This window comes from Manacus vitellinus, unplaced genomic scaffold (assembly GCF_001715985.3).
Source record: "Manacus vitellinus isolate BGI_N305 unplaced genomic scaffold, ASM171598v3 scaffold_11_pilon, whole genome shotgun sequence".
Taxonomy (NCBI): domain Eukaryota; kingdom Metazoa; phylum Chordata; class Aves; order Passeriformes; family Pipridae; genus Manacus; species Manacus vitellinus.
In genome coordinates this window covers 16460554-16472760 of record NW_021938895.1, presented here as the reverse complement: position 1 = coordinate 16472760, position 12207 = coordinate 16460554, and positions in this window count along the sequence as shown.

The window sequence follows — 12207 nt, the reverse complement described above, 5'->3', positions numbered from 1 at the left end:
CTGAAATCTTGCTGTAGTGCAACATTGATCAATACTTTCAAGCTGCAAATCTCATGTCAGAGGAAAATATTAAGTTTTCAGAAAAGTCAGAGAAAAAAGGGAATATTCCCAGTGGCTGCCCTCTGGTTTCTACTGTCTTCTGTATCTTCTCAGTGTCCATCCTTTCCTTATAGATATCTGTACCAATGCTGTGGCAAATTATTTCTGTATATGGTTATTTTTTCACATTAGAATTATAATATTGTTCTAATAACTTACTGCTAGTTCTTTGCAGACAGTTTCCAAGGTTAACTGAAGTGCTGCTTGAGGAAGGGAACTGCTGGCATCACTTTAAGGTAGGTGTAATCAATACAAACTTGCAAAGTGAAATACATTTGATACATTACCCCTCTGCCTAACTAAGAGAGAACTAAAAAAAAATTAGTGTGGGAGATCACACTAAGACTAATACAAACAAAAGAAAGTTACAAATGGTTTTAAAAAGTACTGGTCCATACTGTCAGCCTATGGCCTATACTCCTTTACTATCCAAACTGCTTATATGTTGGCTCTCACACTGCCTAACAGGAATGAATTTAGGCCCAGCAAGAGACCAGCTTAAATTCAAATCCTTCTAGTTAAGAAATTTGAGCCAAAGGGTATAAAGAACTGAGACAAACCTAATGAGCTAAACCATGCCATAAATACCTGCTTTAAAGTAATTAGGGCAAAACTCATCCACTATGATTAAATAGGTCCATGAAAAAACATTCTTGCAGTAGCATGGCTGCTACTGCAGCTATTTGTTAGCCCATACCATCTGCTCCTTTATATCCTTCTTTATAGCTCTGACTTTCAGTGAGATGTGATTACCTCACATCTTTATTATATAAAAAGAACTGTTTGCTAGTTCAGTGTTCAGGGGAAAAAAAAAGTTTTTGTCAGTTACTCATCAATTTGCTCATCTGTTTGTCCTATGCAACATGATGATTTCAAGTCTGCTGACACTGTTACCCAAGGGAGTATGATTCATGCAATAATTTTCCTTCCTTCCTGCCTATTTTTTTTAAATTTACTGGAACTTTGATATATCCCGTATATATTTTTCACGTTAAACTATTCTGTCCCTACTAGCACTACAGGCATTCATTTCACTTTTAAAATCTTTCTTTTTTAATTTATTTTAGATAGGAGGCTTATGAGTATTAGAAAAATACTTTCAATTAAGATGGCATACAATTTTGGTTTCATACTCTTAACATCCCATTCTTGCCTATTTTCTTTTTCTCTTCTCTTGGAAAATGAACTCTTTCAAGAATAGAAACTAATATTCATAAAAATACCTTTTTGTTTATAGATTCTATTATTACCAAGATTATGAAAGAATCTTAGCAAGGTGGGTAGTTTCCTCTTTTTCTGTAGCATGTTCCAGGATACATGGTCAACCAGTGACCTTCTGAAGTAGTCTCCTGATACTGAATCCTGTAGTGATTAGAGCACAGCTTGTTGAAGGAAACCCATCAGCAACTTCTGCGTGGAGCGAGACAGGACTTCCTGCTTCCATGGCAAAGGAAAGGCAGCTGAGGAAGAGACTATGCTAGCAGTGGTTTTACTTTAGTGAGCTCAAATCATGCGAGTCTGAAAATGCACAGCAAAGTATTGAACCTGGCAAAGACAATTCTTCATGGCTGCCTGATTTGTGTGCTAAAATGGTCATAGCTAATTTCTTCATGCTTTAGATGAACTGAGCTGAGACTTAAAGCACAGCCTAATCCAAAGAGTAATGGAACGGGGAGTAAGATGTTGTGGTCAGTCCTCATCTTCAGCAGAGTGCTGGAGGCAATGCATGAGGTTAAGTGGTGTTTAACTCTAAGCACTGACCTATTTATTAAGCCTTCATTTGTTATTTCTGAAAAAGAGTTTTCATCCTCATGATTTGATGGGTTTAGAAGAGTTTCCAGATTACAAGTGCAACGTCATTTTGGTCTCTCTCATAGGAGCCCTTGTGCAGGATTTTTATGCAACGAATGTGCCATTTTTCCCAGAGAAAGCTGGCAAGTTGTGTGAAACATTTCTTTTTACTTTATTGTCCATTTCTCTTTTCCTTCATATAGCTTGTCTTCTCCTTTCCCGGTCCCAGATGGCTGCTCTCTTATATTCACCACTTGCCACAAAAACTTCCACCTTTGTGCATTCTTTTCCATGCACTTTTTTCTCTTCTTATTGGTTTGGTGTCCTTCTGAACTTTTGGTTTCCTTCTTAACTTTTCCTTCACAATATTAGATTTTTTAAAAAAAACTGCTTTAAACAAACAAGCATAACTGACTTCAATGCCCCACTTCCCCCAGATCTGTTTCTATGCCTGCCTCACTTCCAGTTCCATTCGAAACCCCTTCCCATTTGCTGCACATATGACATCCTAAGGGAACAGTTGGCGAAGCTGAAACTGTCCTTCAAGGACTCTTATGTCTCAGATAATGTGGTAATCCTTACTTTGGCCTTTAAAACAGCATCTTCTAGACAGTCAGAATGTGGATGCAAGTTGACTGTTACCACATCCATGCTCTTTCTCCTCTTTCATATCAAAGACTTCTTGTGATGCTAGCCTTTTGCTAGAGATATTGTTATTTTTGGCTGTTTCTGTGCCTCTAGAAAGGAGCTGAGTCACACCTGAATCCCCTGGAAGGAAGAAAAGGAAGTACTCTTACACCTGTAAGAGATTTGTTGTTTGGAGGCAACACCCTGCCTCAACCTGTTTAAGAGAAAATGCTGCACTGCAATGTTGTAAGTTACACACAGACACTCCGGATAGACAGTGAAGCATTCAGAAAATCATGGGAAACTATTAAGTCATGATTTAATTGTTTTGCCTCTAGACCAGTCCTCATGCTTTTGAAATTTGGGAACTGAGAATTCTGTCACATTTTTGATACTAATTCCATTAAATTTATACATAACAGCATTGCAGACATTCTCCATCATCTCACAATCCTAAATCTACATCATCAGACATTTTAACCAGCTTGGAAGGTTCTGTACACAGTTAAAACCATGTAAACAGAGTTAACAGAAGGCCTAAATTAAATTAGAGTAGATGTCAGAATACGTTAAGATGTCAAATTAGCCTATTTTCCAGTACTACACAGCAGTGGAGCCCTCTAAAGGTTACAAAAAAACCAGATTGCTTTCTAGCTAAGCTATAATATGGTCAATTATGTACTTAATTGAAACAATAATCTATATTCTCCTGTTTATCTTTTTTTTTTGATGAGTTAATACAACAGTACTGTATCACATGCTACTGTGTTAAATTTAAATGACATGTCTGCTCTAAAAGGGTATCTTCTACCGTACCTATCTGAGTTAATGATATTGAATGATAATGGTTGTTGCCAATTGGAATTGAATTAATATGTGTCTACATAATGAGCATATATACAAGAAAGTCAGAAGGTTTTGGTGCACTTTTAGCATTTTCACTCAATATTTTGTGTGAAGATTCAGCTACACTTTTATAAGAAGGTTGCTTTTATTTGAGAGGGCATATTCTCCATTCTTCAATTGAAAGGATTTTCAAGTGACATTTCTGAGCTCTAGGAGGCTGGAATTGTCAATATTGATATGTATTAGCATCCATAAGAATTTGAGAAGCAGTCAGTTGAAAAATGCAATAATAATATCCATTTTTTTTCTGCAATTTAACTTGGCATTTATTTTATATTTCTTGATCATGATTCAACCACAAAAAGTTGTCTTTAAGTGCATTTATGTTACTATTCCCTTTATAAATACGATATGATTCGAAATTCATACTACAAAAAAATTCTGAAAGACTCCAGTGTATTTCACTCCACTGAAAGTGTCAAAATTGTGTGTCTTTTTGGATGATTTCTGTTAATGTTGAAGTCTTGAAAGTCATAAAATCAAAACAGGTTGAGAGAGTTGGGGTCAATCAGCCTGGAGAAGAGAAGGCTCTGGAGACACCTCCAGTACCTAAAGGCATCTTACAAGAGAGTTGGAGAGGGATTTTGACAAGGGCCCGTAGTGACAGGAAAATGGGGAATGGCTTCAATGGCTTCAAACTGAGAGTGGGTTTAAGTTAGGAAGTAATTCTTCACTTTGAGGGTGGTGAGACAGTGGAACAGGTTGTCCAGAAAAGCTGTGGATGTCCTAGCTTTGGAAGTGTTCAAGGCCAGGTGGAACAGGGCTCTGAGCAACCTCGTCTTAGTGGGTGGCATCCCTGACCATGGAAGGGGCCTGATCTTCAAGGACCATTCCAATCCAAACATTCTATAATTCTCTGAAATATCAGTGGACTTGATGATCCTTGTGAGTCCCTTACAACTCAGAATATTCTGTCATTCTGTGAGTTTCTTCAGAGCTTGGAGAAGAATGTGCTTTTTCTTTTCTGACATAAATATATAAATCAATCTCTTCAGTGTTTTTCATTCAAATATAAAATTTGCCAAACTTTTTATAAACTTTATGCAAGGTAATGGTTTAGGGAATCATAGTTCATTTATAAGCTATGTGTTCTGAACATTTTCAAGTTCTTTTTTGTAAGTATCAGTTACTGACAAATCAGTTTCTGAAAGAGTTTTATTTAATAATATTTTGGAATATTTTTACAAAAACTTCAAAGAGAATTCCATAGAAATCATATACCATTATAATTGTCATTGCTCACATATAAATCCAGTCAGCTAATGTTATATTTGTTCTTTCTACAACATGAAGGAAGCAGAAAACTTGGATAACATACACTATATACTAATTTATTTGAATTTTTGATTGTAAAAATCAATAAAACAATTTGCTAGAAAGAAATCAGTCTCATGAGTTTTTTTTAATAAATTAGCTCTTGTTAATCAGAGGGATGTTGTGTCCCAGTCTGCTAATATTGTAGAATGATTAGGCTAATTTAGGATTTAGGGGCATTGAAACAATAAAAAAAAGATAAAATTGAACTGTTTTGTTTGTGTTGACCCTGCGACTTAAACTAAAACAAAACAAAACAGACTCTGATTACTTACAAAAGCTGTCACTATCAACATAAAAATCCAACATATTTAAGTAATGCCATCAAATCTAACCCCATTTTAAAAACACTGCTGTGGAACAAACGTATTTAAACAACCAAAAAGCTTGCAGTGTCCTGGGTTCTGCTAGAAAATCCTTTGCCATGAAGAGCCAAAGGCTTCCATATTATTTGTTTAGTACATCAGTTTCCTGATTCTTGTGATGCTTTTGCTTAAGTACACACCTTACAAATCACATTCTCTCCAGGATGGCTATAGGAAGCTGATCACTCTCACCAATCCCTAAATCAAGGTGAAGAGTATTGTATCAGAAACTCTTACAGTTACAGACCTAAAATGGTTCACATCTTTTAGATCCTACCAAATTAAACCCCTTCCAAGCTTAGTGTTCTTTAAGATCAAGGGATACTGGTCCTAACTATATGAAGAACTTCATGTCCTGCTCTGTTGATTAGAACTACTTAGGTGTATTTATTACACGATTCCAATACTGACAGATAAGTGTGATTTCAGTGAAGGGTCGTAGCCTAGATAACTCTTTGTCCAGCTGAACTTCATTCTGCATCCTCTTGGGTCACTGCGCAAACTCTTTTTGCTCAATCAGAAGGGAGGAAGGGTATACAAGATTATATTTCTTTGATTCAGGGTTGGATTAACAAGTGTGTTACAAATGACACTTGGAACTTGTCCATGTGTCTTGTTTCAATCAGTTCTCCTGAATGCCTTGTTAATTATTGTAACGTTTTCAGATGAAAAAGGCAATATATTTGATCCTGTCCTGTTAGTTTCAACTGGTTCTAACTCTGAATAGTGCCAAAGAAAACAGGACGATGATTTCAGTGGGACCACTTAAAATCAGCGCTTGTAACAGTGTAACATATTACCAGTTACAGCTCTTTTCCTGGTTTTATTTATGCCTGTGAAAGTATATGAGAAACGTTCCTACAGATCATAATTACATGAAACAATAAACACAAATATAGGAAATGTACAGGCCTTCCTTTTGAGCCCCCTGAGGTATTTTCTATTCAACACAATGCTGTTCTGGTGTTGCAGCAAAACAGTGGTGTAAGTATGGCCACAATTTGGAGGACCTAGTTAGAAGAAGGTAGGTTACAGAACAGAGGTTCCTAAAGCACATCGGTTTTGAGTTACAAGGCTGGCATTTCTCAAGCATGTTGTGGGTTATAAGTGCCTAATCTTTTTGGAGTCGTTATGTGTATGTGCAAGCATGTAACTCATAGGAAGGGGGCCAAAGACCATTCAAAATGTAAGTCTATATTCGTCAAGAAGTGGTGTGTGGAAACAGAACTTGGATGAATTCCAAAGGTAAATAAAAACAGAGTTAAAACCCAGTACACAAAGGAGAACATCAAATGGAGAACACCGCATATATACCTTCCCAAATGAAGTCATAAAGCCTCTGAACACTCCAAAGCACTGTTTGCCAGGTGGTGGAGAAAGTGACTTCTGAAAATCTCAATCATGACTGTAAGTGACTGCTAGTTATGTCACGTATCAAGGACAGACCTGGTAATAATGTATTATGCAAGGGTAAATCACAAAGAAATAGAAGACACACATTAGTTCATGAACCAGACTGCTTCAGTGAACTTCCCTGCATATTGTTCACACAATAATATAATTATTTTTCATTGTTATATTTCTTCTTAATTGGTTGAAGACCAGCTCCTCCATATGAAATGCAACTATGAGCAAGCAGAGTATTTATTCCCTCGCCACATTAAGAAACTTTAAACACAAAACACCTCCACAGTTCTGACTCGAAGTATATATGCACATCATCACTGTGCATTTATGCAAAAGAAGTACTTTTTAATGTAAAATGCAAGAGTGTCAACAAACACTTGAAAGCGACTGCAGATGCATCTTGGAGCTCAGACAACAGTTTATGCTTTCAGAGGCTACAGTCCAAGGCTTCCTGGCCATTTCAAAATGCTGCTGGCAGTATTTATGAGCATGGTGAAAAGCTCTACAGAACCATTTCAAAAGGAAAGCTTTGAATCAGCTTTTGCATGAGATAGTGACATCCAGTGGTGAGTTTGGTCACCTGTAGCGATCTCTTCCTGATGCACAGAAAAACATCAATACTTGTGTTTGTTGAGACACATTATTTAAAACATATTTTAAAATATTAAAAAACATTTAAATAGAAAAATATACACAGTATGTGAGTTTCCTAAACAAAGAAATATACTTTGATACATTAATAATAAAAATGGTACGTCCATCCAAAGTGAAAAATAACAGAATCACAGAATGGGTTAGAAGGGACCACAGTGGTCATCTGGTCAGACCTCCCTGCTTAAGCAGCATTGTCCTAGAGCATATTGACACAGAATTGTGTCCAGATGGTTTAATCAAGCTTACAATAAAAGCAAACAAAAATGTCTAGCTGTATTTGAAGAAACAGAACATTCTCTACATTATAGCTGTATTCTTTCCTACCTTGTTCAGACAAAAAATCACTACTTCCCTTTTTCCTGACATTTCCAATTCCTATAAAAGAGTTCAAGATCTGAGATGATGATTCTCAACATCCACAAAGCAATTCTTCATAGACTCTTCCTCCATTTAAGATTCACAGCCACAGCTTATCATCATCTAACTCTAACACAGCTTTTCTAGAATAGATCCCTCCTTTCAAAATGCAGCTGTTGAAAAGCAGGAAGACTGTCCTTCAAAGTTCTTTGTTTAGAATACATGCAAGACTGCAGGAGAGCTCAATTTACTGTCCTGTGCCTTTCGGAAATAGGTGGGGTTTTTTAATGTGAGATGGAGATACACATATTTACTAAACTAGAAAATACTGCTGAGGAACAGAAATTTTAAGTCCTTATTGCATCTGTTACATTTTGTCTAGAATCATGAAACTCACTGGACCAAAAAGTAGTGAAAAAACATCCAGGTTAAGGATATCGCATTTTAGTGGATGTGGCAAAAGAGAGCATGCTAGGTTCTCATTTTTGGAAACTCACATAAGCTATTACTTTTTCATAGGGAACGAGGCCAACCTCAACCTCCAGTCAAGTTTATCAACTAAATTCTGATAATCTATCTTTTCACAGATTTATATGCAACAAAACTGCTTTCTCCTATGATAAAGTTGCCAGGTTAATATTACTTTCTCCCTTGTAATGTTTTCCCACACTGGCTGAGACCATGTGCTGTTGTGGACAGATACATTAAGGAAGACTGAAGATGTAAGTAACTGCCTGCAAAATACACAGACCAGTAACAAATCATCTCTGTCTCATCTTACTCTCCATTGGATCCAACTGAGCAGCTACCAGCTTTTCTGTATTCACATTTGAAAATGAAATAAACAGGCTCCTTCTCAAGCAACCCAAATTCAGGTTTCCCAATTAAAAGCAAAGGTATTCCACCAACCTTAAACATTTGGCCCTCATTTACTCATAAATTCTAAGTAGGCAAAACAGTCTCTAAATTCATGATCTAATTATTTTGGTTTGTCAGCAAGTAGGCCCATACTTCATGTTATTGCAGTATCACTTCATAAATCCAGACTGATGATGAAGAAAAGTCACACTTCACCTACTGAGGGTTTCTGTTATGGTTTAAGACACCTACTTTTTTAACCCCCCCCCCCCCAAAAAAAAAAAACCAACACCAAAACAAACAAACAACAAAAAAACCCAAAACAAAACAAAAAAACCCCCCACAAACAAAAAAACCCCACAACCCCCACAAAAACTTAGCTCTTGAACTTAGTGTTTCTTAGGCAGGGTTAGCTAAGCTTTAGTCTTTCCAAAATGTAGAAAATGGGAATATTTTTCTGGCAAACATAAATGCACGTGCAAGACAAGGTCATCCAAGACAGCCATCAAGAACAAATTATACCTGACCCATCTGGTGGCTTTCTATGATGGAGTGACTGCAACAGTCAACAGGGGAAGACTGACAGATATCATCTACACAGACATCTGTAAGGGTTTCGACATTGTCCAACACATCCTTATCACTAAACAGCAGAGACATGGATTCGAAGGATGGATTATTTGGTGGAAAAGAAATTGCCTGGATGGAGACAGCCAGAGAACTGTGGTCAATGGCTTATGTCCAGGTGGAGGCTGGTGATGAGTGGTGTTTCTCAAGGCCCTTGCCTTGGAACTGGTGCTCTTTAATGTCTATCAATGACATAGTGAGATTGAGTGCTGCACACTCAGCAAGTCTGCAGATGACACAAAGCTGAGTGGTGCAGCTGACACAAAAGAAGGAAGTGATGTTATCCAGAGAGACCCGGACAAACCTGAGAAGTGGGCCCAGAACAACCTCACAAGTTTCAATGGGTTCAAGTGAAAGGTGCTGCACCTGGGTCAGGGCATTCCCAGATATGACTTCAAACTGGGAGATAACTCATTGAGAGCAGCACTGCCAAGAAGGTTATGGGGGTTCTTGTGGTAGAAAAGCTGGAGATGAGCTGACAACATGCAGTTGCAGCAGAAAGCCAATTGTATCCTGGGCTGCATCAAAAGCTGCGTGGCCAGGTAGAGGGAGGTGATTCTGCCCCTCTGCTCTACCCTTGTGAGACCACATCTGGAGCACTGCATCCAGCTCTGGGGTCCTCACCACAACAAAGACGTGGACCTGTTAAAGTGGATCCAAAGGAGGCCACAAAGGTAATCAGAAGGCTCCAGGGAGACCTATTTGCAGCTTTTCAGTAGTTAAAGGGGGCTTACAAAAAAGAGGGAGTGCAACTTTTTACAAGGACAAGGGGGATCAACTTTAAACTAAAAGAGGGCAGGTTTACACTAGACATTAGGAGGAAAGTTTTTACTCAGAAAATGGTGAGACACTGGAAAACGTTGCCCAGATAAACTGTGGATGCCCTTCCCTGGAAGTATTCAAAGACAGGTGGGATGGGGCCCTGAGCTGCCCACTCTAGTGGGTGGCATCCCTACCCACAGCAGGGGGGTTGGAACTGGATGATTTTCAAGGTCCCTTTCAATCCAAGACTTTCTGTGATATATGGAAACTACATTTTTATGTTTGTGAAAATTTATCTCATATAACTGTCACATTTACTTTATACAGTTTCAGCAGTGAAGAAAGGTTTAAAAACACCAACCTCACACACAAGAAAGACAAAATACCAAACTATTTGGGGAAAGACTGCCTTGGATGTTACAAAATAAGGCACATTGTTTTCGATTGCAAGAGACTTGTTGCTTAGCTGCTCTGAACCACCTCACTTACTGTGAATCAAATTCATACACTTCACACTGTAAAGTCAAAGGTTACTGATAGCAGGTGGTTATCAGTAACACATGATGAGGTACTACAGCTCCAAGTGTGTGACACTAAAACAGTTGTGCCTTGGTATTCTTTCAGAACAGTTCACAACAGGAGCACAACATTTGTGTGGTCATGCTTAGGATCATGTGTGAAAATTGCCCCTCTCCCAGTCAAATCCTAAAAGCAAGGCTGAACTTTTTCTAAATCAGTCTGGGAGGACATCTTATCTATATAAATCAAAAAGATCTATTCCTTGGTCCTGAAGACAAGTGCCAAAGCCTGTCTTGCAGTCACATTTGGACAGATTCTATTAATTCCTTCCCAAAAGGCACATGCTGTCTTACCAGACCATGGTAAGACAGGTGTAACAACAGGTGTTCTCCATGCAGTTGCCACTACTCAACACTGCACCAAAAGAGAATGGTCAGAATGGGACAACATATAAACCTGTATCTATTTAGTTTGCTAATATAAAGTAGTCTTGTCAGTAGTTCTCAATGGAGCAATGAATGAGAAAAATGCTGAAGAGTCACGGGAAAGTTAAAGAAATGGATCCAAGACTAACACTTCACTACCCTTCCACAATGCTGTGAAGCCCTCAAGTAACAGTTTCACTTCCTTCCTCTCTAGGAGACTCATAAACTGTGTGAGTCTCCTAGATAGCATATCTCCCTTGAGTTTGTTTTTCCACTGCTGTGAACACTATTCAAGTAATTAAAATTAATTTCAGAAATACTTACTTAGCTTATAAACTTACCAATGGTCTGGGATTTTGTACCCAAGTGTTTTTCACATTAGTCTAAGTTCAGTTTTGTAGATCATTTGTAGATCATTTCCCCTATGTCTTAAATGAAACCTGCTTTAGATAGAACTGTACATCTCCAAACAAAGACACAACTTTTACTAAATACAGACAGTTTGCCCTGTATTCACACCCCCCTTCAAATTTCCTTAATTCAATAAAAACAGGCTACTTGAAACAAAACTGGTCTTCTTCTTTTTACCAGTTAATTTTTCATTTTCAGTTATTTATTAAAAAAAATTATAGTTTCTTCCGTTTCTTTATGTTCTATAAACAAGCAAAAAACTATAAAAATTTCATCCAGTTTTAAGAAAAGATGTTTACCTATAAGCCTTAAAACCATGAACTGTAAATTGAAAAAAAGGTAGTGATCATTTTGAATTACTTATGTAAATTAAGTACAAGATTTTGCTAAACTAGGAATTTTTATAAAAAAAAGGGAAAAGTCTGATAAAAAATTAATACAAATTATTGTAAGACACAGTGGATAGTTTTATCTATAAAATGCCACTGGCACACAATACACATTTGTTGGAGAACATAAAGCTGAGTGGGAACAATTTCAAGCATGGTGCAGAATTTACAACCCAGAATGAGACATTCTACACCTGAATGGACACTACTTCACTGGACTTTACCTTATTATACTGGATATGACATCACCCTGGATTGGACAGTTCATCCCCAGTTATCCCCAGTTGTCCCCGGTTTATTATTGTACTGTTATACTGTTGTCTGTACCCCAGTTATTGTTTTTAAATTATCCACCATATTGTCTCCCTCATCCCCTCACAGTTTTCCCCTGTTTTCCTGGTCCCCTGCACCTGATTGGCCACTAAGTGCTGTAGTGCAGGGAGAGCTGCCATTGGCCCGTTTCCCCAGTTACATCAAAACTCCTCCCCTCCTTGCCCGGTTACTTAATCACATTCATCCCTAAGATGAGTTGTCAGTCTTATGCTCCTCCCTAGTCCAAACTCCACCCTTGAACCTACCCTATATAAGTTACTGTTACTCCTAATAAAATCGGTATTACTTCACGAGACCTCTGCTGTGTCCCGAACCCTTTTTGCAGTGCCGCGTCCCCATTCCTTTTCCCCGCGGGTCGTGGCA